A 13,311-nucleotide genomic window follows, 5' to 3' on the forward strand; every position below is an offset into this window, starting at 1 on the left:
CATGCGCAGGCTGGTGATGGAAGCCGCTGCAGAGCCGGTACATCCGCATAGACAGGCTCCCGACTGGCTGCAGTCACCTATAAACTCCAAAGAGGAGTTTTAAGATTTCCCAGTCTGCAGGGCCAGGAGCGGCAGGGACCCGACTCAGCGAGTAGATGCTGCCCACCAACCTCCCGGCACCTGCTAGGCACGAGTGCAAGGTCGCGCAGAAGCTCCTCAATGGACAGTGAAGGGCTACCAGTGCCACTGCTACTCCGGACACGTATTCTTGCCTCAGCCCAGGTACGTGCGACCCCTAATACCTTTACCAGCCAGGGACCCCAGGAGCATCCTTCACCGCTGCTCATCCTGGGCAGGGCAGGTCAGGGCAGGGCAGGGCGAGGCAAGGCAATTCGAGGCATGGCAAGGCAGGGCAGGGCAATTCCAGGCAAGGAAATTCAAGGCCAGTCACTCGCAGAGCACTACACTTTAAGGCAGGGGTCAGATCCAAGTCACAGGGCTTGTGCTATCTCTAGGTGACCAATCCGGGAGCAGGGCAAAACCTCGATCTTCCCTCCACACTGCCACACCTGCAGAAGAAGACCAAAAAGATCACCTGTGCTTCACAGTCAGTGAATTGCGTAGCTTACTGACACAGGAGACTACATTTTAGAACCATTTTTAAAGAATGTATATTCAGTCCTCCCACTCCTGTCTTTATATTGCCTCCTATCCTTCTTATCTGACTCATCATTCCTTAGAAGTTTACCAAACTGCTTCTCTCCTGACATCCAAACAACTGCTGAAATCATACTCCCTTCAGGAAGTCTTCCTAAATCGACCAAAGGAGGGGCAGCCTCTGCTCCCTCATCCCCAAGGAAAGTGCCCATGTCCTGAGAGGGGCCATGCCCTGAGCCACTCTCACGGCACTAAGTTTCTCGTGCCCCTTCTCTGCCTGCACACTAGACATAGGGCAGTGTGGCAGACAGACACCAAAGTGACCCCATGATGCTTTGCCCCTGGCTGCCAGCTGTGCAAGGATGGAGTAGGTTGAGCCCCAATTTATTCATCTGCAAAAAGGGCACAACCACTATTTGAGTTGTCAGCATGAGTTGTCAGCAGGATTAAATGCCATAGCAAGGAATCAGCTACGGCAGGCTCTGAGATAACTTGAGGTACACCTTCTCTTTCATTATCCTTCTCTGGCTCTCCTCATTGGCCCCCAGAATCATGTGGAGGTTACATCCCGCTTGCACTCAGGTATTATTCTTTCTAGCCAAACATTCAAAAATCCAATACAACCTTACTCCAATTTTCCTAGTTGATGAAGGTTTTCAATTCATATAAATTAGGGGCAAAAAATGAACTGTTGGCATAAAAAATCTTAAATTCAAGTTAAAAGTCAAGATTGCCTAGGCTGGGCATGGTGGCTCATGCCTGTAATCCCAGCACTTTAGGAGGCTGAGGCAGGCAGATCACTTGAGGTCAGGAGTTTGAGACCAGCCTGGCCAACATGGTGAAACCCCGTCTCTACCAAAAATACAAAAATTAGCCAGGTGTGGGGTGTGCACCTGTAATCCCAGATGCTCAGGAGGCTGAGGCAGGAGAATCACTTGAACCTGGGAGGTGGAAGTTGCAATGAGCCTAGATCACGCCACTGTACTCCAGCCTGGGGAATAGAGAGAGTGTCTCAAAAGAAAAAAAAGATTGCCATTTATGAAATAATGCTCATAATTAGCTTTCCCAAAAAATTTTCAAACTCTGCTCTTCCAATTTAGTCCCAGTTGCTAAACTCCTTTCATCATTTATCTTTTCCTCTCTCTCTTTCTCACACACACATATAGAGACATTAAGCTTCTCCTGATAATATTACTTTGTGCCATACACTCTCCTAATACTTTCCATAAATTTAATCCTCCCCATGCCTGTATCCCCCTTTAAGTAACCTGTCCACGTTTATCAGCTAGTAAATGACAGAGCTGCACTGTGAACCCAGGCAGTCACATGTTCAGTTCTGGCACAGTGCATGAATACACGAGGTGCTCAACAAATGTTGTTTTGTTGTTGTTTTTGAGACAGAGTTTCGTTCTTGTTGCCCAGACTGGAGTGCTATGGTGCAATCCCAACTCACAGCAACCTCCACCTCCTGGGTTCAAGCGATTCTCCTGCCTCAGCCTCCCAAGTAGCTGGGATTACAGGCATACACCACCACACCCAGCTAATTTTGTATTTTTAGTAGAGATGAGGTTTCTCCATGTTGGTCAGGCTGGTCTTGAACTCTCAATCTCAGGCAATCTGCCCACCTCAGCCTCCAGAGTGCTGAGACTACAGGCGTGAGCCACCACACCCCGCCCCATCTCCCTTCTTCTTCTTTTTTTTTTTAATTGCATTTTAGGTTTTGGGGTACATGTGCAGAACATGCAAGATAGTTGCATAGGTACACACGTGGCAGTGTGATTTGCTGCCTTCCTCCTCTTCACCCACATCTGGCATTCCTCCCCATGCTATCCCTCCCCAACTCCCCCCCACCGCTGTCCCTCCTCTATTCCCCCCAATAGACCCCAGTGTGTAGTACTCCCTTCCCTGTGTCCATGTGTTCTCATTGTTCATCACCTGCCTATGAGTGAGAATTTGCGGTATTTCATTTTCTGTTCTTGTGTCAGTTTGCCAAGAATGATGTTCTCCAGATTCATCCATGTCCCTACAAAGGACATGAACTCATTGTTTTTGATTGCTGCATAATATTCCATGGTGTATATGTGCCACATTTTCCCAGTCCAGTCTATCATCGATGGGCATTTGGGTTGGTTCCAGGTCTTTGCTATTGTAAACAGTGCTGCAATGAACATTCGTGTGCATGTGTCCTTATATTAGAACTATTTATAGTCCTTTGAGTATATACCCAGTAATGGGATTGCTGGGTCAAATGGAATTTCTATTTCTAGGTCCTTGAGGAATGGCCACACTGTCTTCCACAATGGTTGAACTAATTTACACTCCCACCAGCAGTGTAAAAGTGTTCCTATTTCTCCACATCCTCTCCAGCATCTGCTGTCTCCAGACTTTTTAATGATCACCATTCTAACTGGTATGAGATGGTATCTCAATGTAGTTTTGATTTGCATTTCTCTAATGACCAGTGGTGATGAGCATTTTTTCATATGTTTGTTGGCCTCAGGTACATCTTATTTTGTAAAGTGTCTGTTCATATCCTTTGCCCATTTTTGAATGGGCTTGTTTGTTTTTTCTTGTAAATCTCTTTTAGTTCTTTGTAAATTCTTGATATCAGCCTTTTGTCAGATGGGTAAACTGCAAAAATTTTTTCCCATTCTGTTGGTTGCCGATTCACTCTAATGACTGTTTCTTTTGCTGTGCAGAAGCTGTGGAGTTTGATTAGGTCCCATTTGTCTATTTTGGCTTTTGTTGCCAATGCTTTTGGTGTTTCTTAACTTTTCCTGCCTATCATCTCCATTTACACACATTAATAGGCACCATCCGTGCCGTGGCCACTAGATGTCAGAATAAAGCACTCCATGGAGCTCTGATGTTCAAGATCTACTACTGGATAAAGATCTTAGTAAGTGCTTAGACGTTTTAAAAGGCAAATAGTAACACACAAACTAAGAAGCTGGATATAAGCAGAACTGCTTGATCCAAGGAAAAAGGGTCACTGTATATTTTAATAAAAGTCCATTTTTAAGATTACAAAATATTAAAGAAATAGAATTTCTTGTAGAAACTGAAATGGCAATGTTCTATGTGTATTTGAGAGAATGAAAACAGAGAGACTCAGCCTAGATGTGGAAGAGGAGAACAAAGCATAAGGAACTCAGAAATAATAATGGCTTTGGGTCCTAAGTTGAAGAATTGGGGTTCCAGCTAAATTCACCTAAAGCTCTGGTAGATAAGAAAACCCAGCCACAAAGTCTGGGGCCACCCTCAAGACTTTGCTAAGTATCATATGTAAGTAATTCTTTTTGCATTTGTATTTTGTATGTTAGAGACTACGTGCACTCCTAATGTCTATTCTGCTCTACATCTACAATTACAGAACAGACATCTGGGCACATAACCCACTAACTAAAGTCTAAACTTCCCAGACTCGTTTGCACACAGGTGTGGCCATGTGACTAGGTAATGATCAATAGAATGTGAAAAGAAGCAATATACACAACTTTCAGATAGTGCTCTTAGAAAGAAAGAGCTTGCTTTCTCTTTCCCCCTTTTCTCTTCCTACTGGCTAGAATACAAATATGGTGTTGAACGTGGCTGGACCACAAACTAAAACTCTTGGTCCCTCTCACCCTCGAGCTGCCATATCAATCCTGAACTGCTTATGTGCAGTAAGTTATAGGAAAGAGAAATTACTTTCTATCATGTTGAAGTTTCTGTTATTTTAGCCTGTCAGAGAAGCTGAATGAGCATTCTAATTAATATTATTATAAAGTCATATAAAATTCATTTTTACATTTTGACTATACTATCATTCTTATGAAATACATTAAACAATGTTTCTCTTTATTTCACAAATGGGAAAACTGATCGAGACCACTGTATTTGTCTGTTTTCACACTTCTATAAGGAACTGTCTGAGACTGCGTAATTTATAAAGGAAAGAAGTTTAATTGACTTACAATTAAATTTAACTGACTTACATGGCTGGAGAGGCCTCTGGAAAATTACAATCATGGCAGAAGGCAAAGGGAAAGCAAGGTACCCTCTTCACAAGGTGGCAGGAAGAGAAATGAGTGCAGGAGGAACTACCAAACACTTATAAAACCATCAGATCTTGTGAAAACTTACTATCGGGAGAACAGCATAGGGGAAACCCGCCCATGATTCAATTATCTTCACCTGGCCTCTCCTTTGACATGTAAGGATTACGGGGATTATAATTTAAGATGATATTTGAGTGGGGACACAAAGCCTAACCGTATCAACAACCATCCAAAAAGTTATTTTTCTCCGCCAAAGAATGATTATGGCTTAAGACATAACCCAGACGAAACTTAAAGTTCATTTGTTAACATAAATGTGGAGTCCTGAGTGGGTCCTTATTGGGTACAGTACATGACTATGGGTCATCAGTTTCAGTTAGAAAGAAATTAAAGAGAGTGGAATGAAATAAACTCTAGATGGGAAATTACTTCGTTCCTCCAGACACCACAGTGGAACAGAGATCACCTTGTCACAGGCACAGAATTTCAGGGCTTGGAGGGGAAAAAAAGTCATCTTATAGAAGCTTAGTACACAGTGAGTTAGCAGAGACAGCACTAGCGCTAAGGGTCAGTGTTTGTTACAATGCCACCCTGACATTCCTATTTTGTCATTTTTATCATTAAACATTTATTAAGGGTAAACTGAGTGCAACTCACCATACTAGGTGCTTGATGCAGCAGGCATGGTTTAGAGGGCTTGTATGTTGCACACAAACTCTTGAGTGGCAAAGCAGGATTTTGACTTAAGTCTGTCTGTCTCCAATACCTGTGTAATTTCCACTACTTTCCATTGCCTCTTTTAATAGAAGCAACCGGATGTCAAGATGTAGAGTTTTCATTAGTTTTTCTTTGCTTGTTTGCTTTTTTGTTTATGCAAATAGTGTGAAGTTGTTATCATCTCTAAATAATACGTGACAAGATAGTATTGCAAGCCTCATGGGAATCCTTCAAGCCAAAAAACATGCAACAGATACACAAAAAACTAAAAGCAAGAAACTAAGTCATACCAACAGAGGAAATCACCTTCACTAGAGGAAGGCAGGATAAAAAGAGGAAAGAAGAAACCACAAAACAACCAGAAAACAGATTTTTTAAAAAAGCAGAAATAAGTCCTTACTTATCAATAACAACATTGAATATAATGGACTTAACTCTCCAATCAAGATAGACTGCCGGAATAAATGAAAAAACAAGACCCACTGATCTGTTGCCAATAAGAAACATACTTCATTTATAAAAACACAAATAAGCTGAAAATAAAGGGACCAAAAAAGGTATTCTATAAGAATGGAAACCAAAAAAGAGCAGGAGTAGCTATATTTATATCAGACGAAATAAGTTTCAAGACAAAAACTGTAAGACGAGGCAAAGAAGGTCAGTATATAATAATAAAGGGATCGATTTAGCCAGAGGCAACTTTAAATATATATGCACCAAACACTGAAGCATCCAGATATATAAAGCAAATATTATTAGAGCTAAATATAGAGAGATAGGCCCCAATACAATAATAGCTAAAGATTTTAACATCCTATTTTCAGCACTGGACATATCTTCCAGACTGAAAATCAACAAAGAAACATCAGACTTATACAGTGCAATAAAATTTATATATATGTAAAGAAACATCAGACTTAATCTGTACTATAGATGAAATGTATCTACTAGATATTTACAGATATTCATCCAACTGCTGCAGAATATACAGTCTTTTCCTCAGCACATGGATAATTCTCAGGGATAGATCACATGTTAGGTCACAAAACAGGTCTTAAAATATTCCAAAAATAAAAATCATAGCAAGTATCTTCTCTGACCACAGTGGAATAAAACCAGACATCAATAACAAGAGAAATTTGGAAAACAGTACAGATGCATGGAAATTAACAATATGCTCCTGAATGACCGGTGAGTCAATGAATAAATTAAGGAGGAAATTGGAAAATTATTTGAAGCAAATGATAATGGAAACACAGCACACCAAAACCTATGGAATATAGCAAAAACGGTATAAGAGGGTTGTTTATAGCTGTAAGTGCCTACATCAAAAAGAGTAAAAACTTCAAACAATCTAATGATGCATCTTAGAGAACTAAAAAAGCAAGAGCAAACCAAACCTAAAATTGTAATAGAAAATAATTAATAGAAACCATTTGTAAATGTTTCCTTTTGTTGCTACTGCTTTTGGCATATTTGTCATGAACTCTTTGCCCATGCCTATGTCCTGAATGCTATTGCCTAGGTTGTCTTCTGGGGCTTTTATAGTTTTGGGTTTTACATTGATGTTTCTAATCCATCTAGAGTTAATTTTGTATATGGTGTAAAGAATGGGTCCAATTTCAATCTTCTGCATGTTATGCCAGCACAATTTATTGAATAGGAAATCCTTTCCCCATTGCTTATTTTTGTCAGGTCTGTTGAAGATCAGATAGTTGTAGGTGTGCAGTCTGATTTCTGGGTTCTCTATTCTGTTCCATTATTCTATGTGTCTGTTTTTGTACTAGTACCATGATGTTTTGGTTATTGTAGCTCTGTAGTATAGTTTGAAGTGAGGTAGCTATTATTAAAAAGTCCAAAAATTGGCTGGGCATGGTGGCTCATGCCTGTAATCCCAGCACTTTGGAAGACTGAGGCAGGCAGATCACGAGGTCAGGAGTTTGAAACCAGCCTGGCCAACATGGTGAAACCCTGTCTCTACTAAAAATACAAAAATTAACTGGGTGTGGTGGCACATGTTTGTAATCCCAGCTACTCAAGAGGCTGAGGCAGGTGAATTGCTTGAACCTGGGAAACAGAGGTTACAGTAAGCCAAGATCCCACCACTTCACTCCAGCCTGGGCAACAGAGCAAGACCTTATCTCAAAAAAAATAAATAAATAAAAACAAAAATAAAAAATAACATGCTGGCAAGGTTGTAAAGAAAAAAGAATGCTTGTACACTGTTGATGGGAGTGTAAATTAGCTCAGCCATTGCAGAAGGCAGTGTGGTGATTCTCAAAGAGCTAAAGACAGAAATACCATTCAACCCAGCAATCTCTTTACTGGGTGTATACCAAAGGAAAACAAATTATTCTATTATACAGACACATGCACATGTATGTTCATTGTAGAACTATTCACAATTGCAAAGACATGAAATCAACCTAAATGCCCCTCAATGATAGACTGGATGAAGAAAACGTGGTGCATATACATCATAGAATACTATGCAGCCATAAAAACTGAGATCATTTTTGTTGCAAGGACGTGGATGGAGCTGGAGGCCATTACCCTTAGCAAAATAACACAGGAACAGATAACCACGTACCACATGTTCTTACATTTAAGTGGAAACTAAATGATGAGAACACATGGACACAAAGAGGGAATAACTCACACTGAGGCCTTTTGAATGGTGGAGAGTGGGAGGAGGGAGAAGATCAGGAAAAAGTAACCAATGGGGACTAGGCTTAGTGCCTAGGTAATGAAATAATCTGTAAAATAAACCCACATGACACAACTTTACTGATATAACAAACCTGCACTAGTACCCCCAAACTGAAAATGAACATTAAAAAATAGAAAAGAAATAATAAAATCAGAGCAGAAATAAATAACATTGTAATTTAAAAATACAAAAAAAATCAAAGAAACAAAAATTTGGTTTTTTGAAAAGTTAAAATTGACAAAGCTTTATCAAGGCTAAGAAAAAAAGAATATCTAAATAAACATAATCAGAAATGAAAAATTACAACTGATGCTACAGAAATTCAAAGGATCATCAGTGGCTACTATAAGCAACTATACGCCAATAAATTGGGAAATCTAGAAGAAATAGACAAATTCCTAGACACGTTGAACCTGGTTCAATATTGTACCAGGAAAACAAAAATCCCAAACCTGAACAGACCAATAACAAATAATGAGATCAAAGCTGTAATAAAAAGTCTTCCAGTAAAGGAAAACCTGGGACCCAATGGTTTCACTGCTGATTTCTACTGAACATATAAAGAAAAACTAATACCATCCTACTTAAACTTTTCCAAAAATAGAGAAGGGAATACTTCCAAACTCATTCTATGAGGTCAATATTACCCTGATGTTAAAACCAGACAAAGACACATGAAAAAAAAAAGAAGACTATAGGCCAATATCTCTGATGAATATTGGCACAAAATATTTGCAAAATATTAGCAAACTGAGTTCGAAAATACATTGGAAAGGTCACTCATGACCAAGTGGGATTTATCCTTGGGATGCAAAGATTGTTCAACATATGCAAATCAATCAATGTGAAACATCATATCAACAGAATAAAGGACGAAAACCATGGGATCATTTCAATTGATGCTGAAAAAGGATTCAGTCAAGTTCAACATCTATTCATAATTTAAAACCTCTCAAAAAAACTAGGCATAGAAGAAAACATACCTTAACATAATAAAAGCCATAGACAACAAACCCACAGCTAATATCACACTGAGTAGGGAAAAACTGAAAGCCTTTCCTCTAAGCTCTGAAACATGACAAAGATGCCCATTTTCACCACAGTCATTCAATGTACTACTGAAAGTCCTAGGTAGAGCAATCAGACAAGAAAAAGAAATAAAGTCTTCCAAATTGGAATGGATGAAGTTCAAATCATCCTTGTTTGCAGATGACATAATCTTATATTGAGAAAAACCTAAAGACTCCACACACACAAGAAAAACTATTAGAACTGATAAATTCAGTGAAGTTGCAGGATGGAAAATCAACATAGAAAAATCAGTAGCATTTCTGTATGCGAATAGTGAACAATCTGAAAAGAAATTTTTTAAAGTAACCCCATTTACAATAGCCACAAATAAAATTAAATGCCTAGGAATTAAGCAAAACAGAAAAAACAATCTCTATAATGAAAACTATAAAACAATGATGAAAAACATTGAAGAAGACACCAAGAAATGGCAAGATATTTCATGTTCATGGATTGAAAGAATTAATATTATTAAAATGTCCACATTACCCAAAGCAATATACTGGCATAAAAACAGACACATAGACCAATGAACCAGAAAGGAGAACTCAGAAACAAATCCATACACCCACAGTGAACTCATTTTTGACAAAGGTGCCAAGAACATACATGGGGGAAAAGACAGTCTCTTCAATAAATGGGGTGGGGAAAACTGAATATTTATATGCAGAAGAATGAAAGTAGGTCCATATCTCTCACCATATGCCAAAACAAAATGAAAATGGATTAAAGACTTAAATCTAAGACCTCAAATTATGAAACTATTATGAGAAAAAATGGGGGAAATATCTAGGACCCTGGCCTGGGCAAAGATTTCTTCAGCAATACCCCACAAGCACAGGCATCCAATGCTAACATTGACAAATGGAATAACATCAAGTTCAAAAGCTTCTGCACAGCAAAAGATATAATCAACGAAGTGAAGAGACATACCCACAAAATGGAATAAAATGTTTGCAAATCACTCATCTGACTAGGAATTAATAACCAGAATATGTGAAGAACTTAAACAACTCTATAGGTAAAAATAATCCAACCAAAAAATGGGCAAAAGATTGGAATAGACATTTCTCAAAAGAAAACATACAAATGGCAAACAACCATGTGAAAAGATGCTCAACATCACTGGTTATTAGAGAACTGCAAATCAAAACTACAGTAAGATATCATCTCCCTCCAGTTAAAATGGCTTTTATCCAAAAGATAGGCAATAACAAATGCTGGAGAGGATGTGGAGAAAGGGAACCCTCATCCACTGTTGGTGGGAATGTAGATTAGTACAACCACTATGGAGAACAACTTGTAGCTTCCTCAAAAAAACAAACAAACAAAAAAAAAACACTAAAAATTGAGCTACCTTATGATTCAGCAATCCCACTGCTGGGTGTACACCCGGAAGAAAGGGACTCAGTGTATCAGAGAGATATCTGACTCTTGCTTGTTGCAGCACCATTCACACAGCCAAGATACGGAAGCAACCTGAGTGTCCGTCAACAGATGAACAGAGAAAGAAAATGTAGTACATACACACAATACGGTACCATTCAGCTGTAATAAGAAAGATGAGGTTCTGTCATTTGCAACAACATGGATGGAACTGGAGATCATTATGTAAAGTGAAACAAGCCAGGCACAGAAAGAAAAACACTGTATTTCTCACTTGCATTTGAAATTTAAAAATCAAAACAATTGAACTCATGGACATAGAGTGTTTGGGGGATGGTTACACTACACATACAAGGTAGTTGGGGGAGATGGGGATGGTTAATGGGTACAAAAGTAATAGTTACAAACAATAAATAAGACAAATAAGAATTCATGAAGCATGAAGCCAGCATTTTTACAGACACACAAAAGTTGGTCAGAACTAGCACTGGTTTGAGGATTTGTTTTTTCTTTTTCTTGCTTTTTTAATAGAGACAAGATTTCACTATGTTGCCCAGTCTGGCCTCAAACTCTTGGGCTAAAGCAATCTGCCTGCCTCAGCCTCCCAAAGTGCTGGGATTGCAGGTGTGAGCCACCGTGACTGGCTGGGTTTGAGAATTTCAATGATATGATGATAAAAACCTGACTATTTTTCTTAGATTAGACTATATCTCAGCACACACTCAGGCCATCATGTCAGCTGCTCAGTACAGAAGCAGATTGGCTGCCCACACATCTGCATTCCCTGAGCATGTTGCCACTCCTGTTTCTGCTGTCTTTGGCCTTCTAGAAAGTTGTCTTCTCCAAGGTTGGTTTATCCCAGGAGATACTTGGAAAGTGCCCAGAGTCCTCAAGTGAAATAAGGACATCGATTCAATCCCAGCTTGACTGCTTCCCACCATACCTCCCAGATTATAAAGGCTGTATGAGGAGTGTCCACTTCAGAAGTCCCATTGCCTCCATTCTTGGTCCCGTCACTTGGAAACATGAGACCGTATCCACCTTGAGTCAATTCCAGAATCCTAGAACAAGGGGTCCTTCTACCTTTCTATTTCCATTTCTACTTTGTCCCATAAAGTGAAAGGAAATGTAGCCACCCTTAGGCTAAGTTCCATGTTCTCTCCTCCATAGATGAGCATTCCACCATCCAGAGACCCGATCTCTCCCAGGAAGAGCCTGTTAGCAGCCGAGATGCCCATGATTGAAGGACTCCTACAGAGCACACAGCAAGAGTCACTAATCTCTCCATAAGGAACAGAGGTGAGGGGTGGGATGCTCAATGATTATTTGGGCTTCAGAACTCTAAGTCTGTTCTTATGAAGGCCTTCCCTAAACCCTCAGGCTGGACTAAGTGCATATAGCTTTCCCTGGCCCACTGTGTTATCATAACCCTTCTCAAAATACATTGAAATTACATCTTTTTCATCTAGATATCCTTACTTCATAGCCTGCTAATGCTTGAAATGGCCCAAATGCTTTCCAAAATTTTTAATTTTGGGAAATTTTCATTTTTAAATGACTAAAAGAATTTTAAATTTTGGAAAGAATTTGGGCCAAGCATTAGCAGGCTATGAAGGCTTGATCAGCAAGCTATGAAGGCTTGATTTTTGCCTGAAAGTCCCTAAATAGCCCAGGGTGTCTGTGATTTCTTAAGTGGGATAACTCATTGGGGTTTATTCCCTCTATCCCTTGTCCTTTACCTCAACCCCTCCCTTCATCACCCCAATTACTAGCACCAAAGATAAACAAAATCCATGCAGTTCATCCCCACCTTCCCAGGTGCTACCCACGTTCCCTGAACCTGCTCAGACTTACTTCACTGGGGCAGTGACAGCATGCAGATCAATACAGGCTTGGGGCAGTGCATCGTAGCAGAACCAGAGTTCCCAGTTAAACCCATCAACTGCCAGTTGATGCTTATCCAATTCAAAGGTGTCAAAATGAATGTTGTCAAACACAGGAGACACAGTCATGGTGTGGTCTTCCTGAATCTGAGCCAAGATTGGCTCTGCCCTAGAAGAAGAGCGTGCAGCAAGCTGCTCCAAGCACCTTGCCCTAACATTGAGCACCTCCTCCATTTAGGCTGTGCTAAGTTGTGAGTAGAACTCTGCAGAGTCCAGAGAATCTCTGTACCTTTTGAGGTAGCTGAGGCTGCTAGCAGCCAACCCGTGTCAAGTACAGGTTTGAAATTAGTACCCAAGGAGCACCCCCAGGCATTGTGAAGCAGGATTATCAGTATTTATATTACTCCTTGAATTTGTGTTATCTCTTGGTTCTCCCTGTTTCCAAAATGATGCTTCTTTCCTGTCTGATTCTTCACATTTTTTGAATAACATAGCTGTCTTTATCATATCGTGTCATTTTAGGGCTGGGGAAAAATCTTTAAAATAAACAAAGGCTAATCTCTTCATCTTTACAGTAAAAGATACAATGTCTAGTTAAGTGAAGTGACTTATTCAAATTCACAAAGTATTTGACAGTCAGAGTTATGATCCAACTGTCGATACTCTCCACCATGCTACTTCTCTTAGCCGAGCAAAATGCCTGCATAAAAGCATGCCCTTTTGGAGTTTCCCTTTGTTTAAGGTCTGATGCTGACTTTCCCTATGTCCACAGTATTCTGTCTTGTGTTTAATACATGCCCAAGATCTCCTGTCTGCCCTTCCCAGAAGAATCAGCCTCCTTGAGCCC

The 13,311-nt window shown here is 39.9% G+C and overlaps 1 protein-coding gene and 1 pseudogene across 3 annotated transcripts in view; one reads left to right on the top strand and one right to left on the bottom strand.

Moving 5' to 3' along the window:
• The window catches only part of LOC144576556 (uncharacterized), a 537,019-nt gene that overhangs the window by 58,822 nt on the left and 464,886 nt on the right, over positions 1 to 13,311 (bottom strand). The gene's annotated exons all lie outside the window — the stretch shown is intronic.
• Positions 8 to 13,311, top strand: part of LOC103795143 (aspartate aminotransferase, mitochondrial pseudogene) — a 44,936-nt pseudogene continuing 31,632 nt past the window's right edge. The window contains exons 1-2 of the transcript XR_004734469.3: positions 8 to 282; positions 11,752 to 11,880. The product of XR_004734469.3 is annotated as an aspartate aminotransferase, mitochondrial pseudogene (transcript). The remainder of the gene's footprint in view (positions 283 to 11,751; positions 11,881 to 13,311) is intronic.

This window comes from Callithrix jacchus, chromosome 15 (genome assembly GCF_049354715.1).
Source record: "Callithrix jacchus isolate 240 chromosome 15, calJac240_pri, whole genome shotgun sequence".
NCBI classification, from domain to species: Eukaryota; Metazoa; Chordata; class Mammalia; order Primates; family Cebidae; genus Callithrix; species Callithrix jacchus.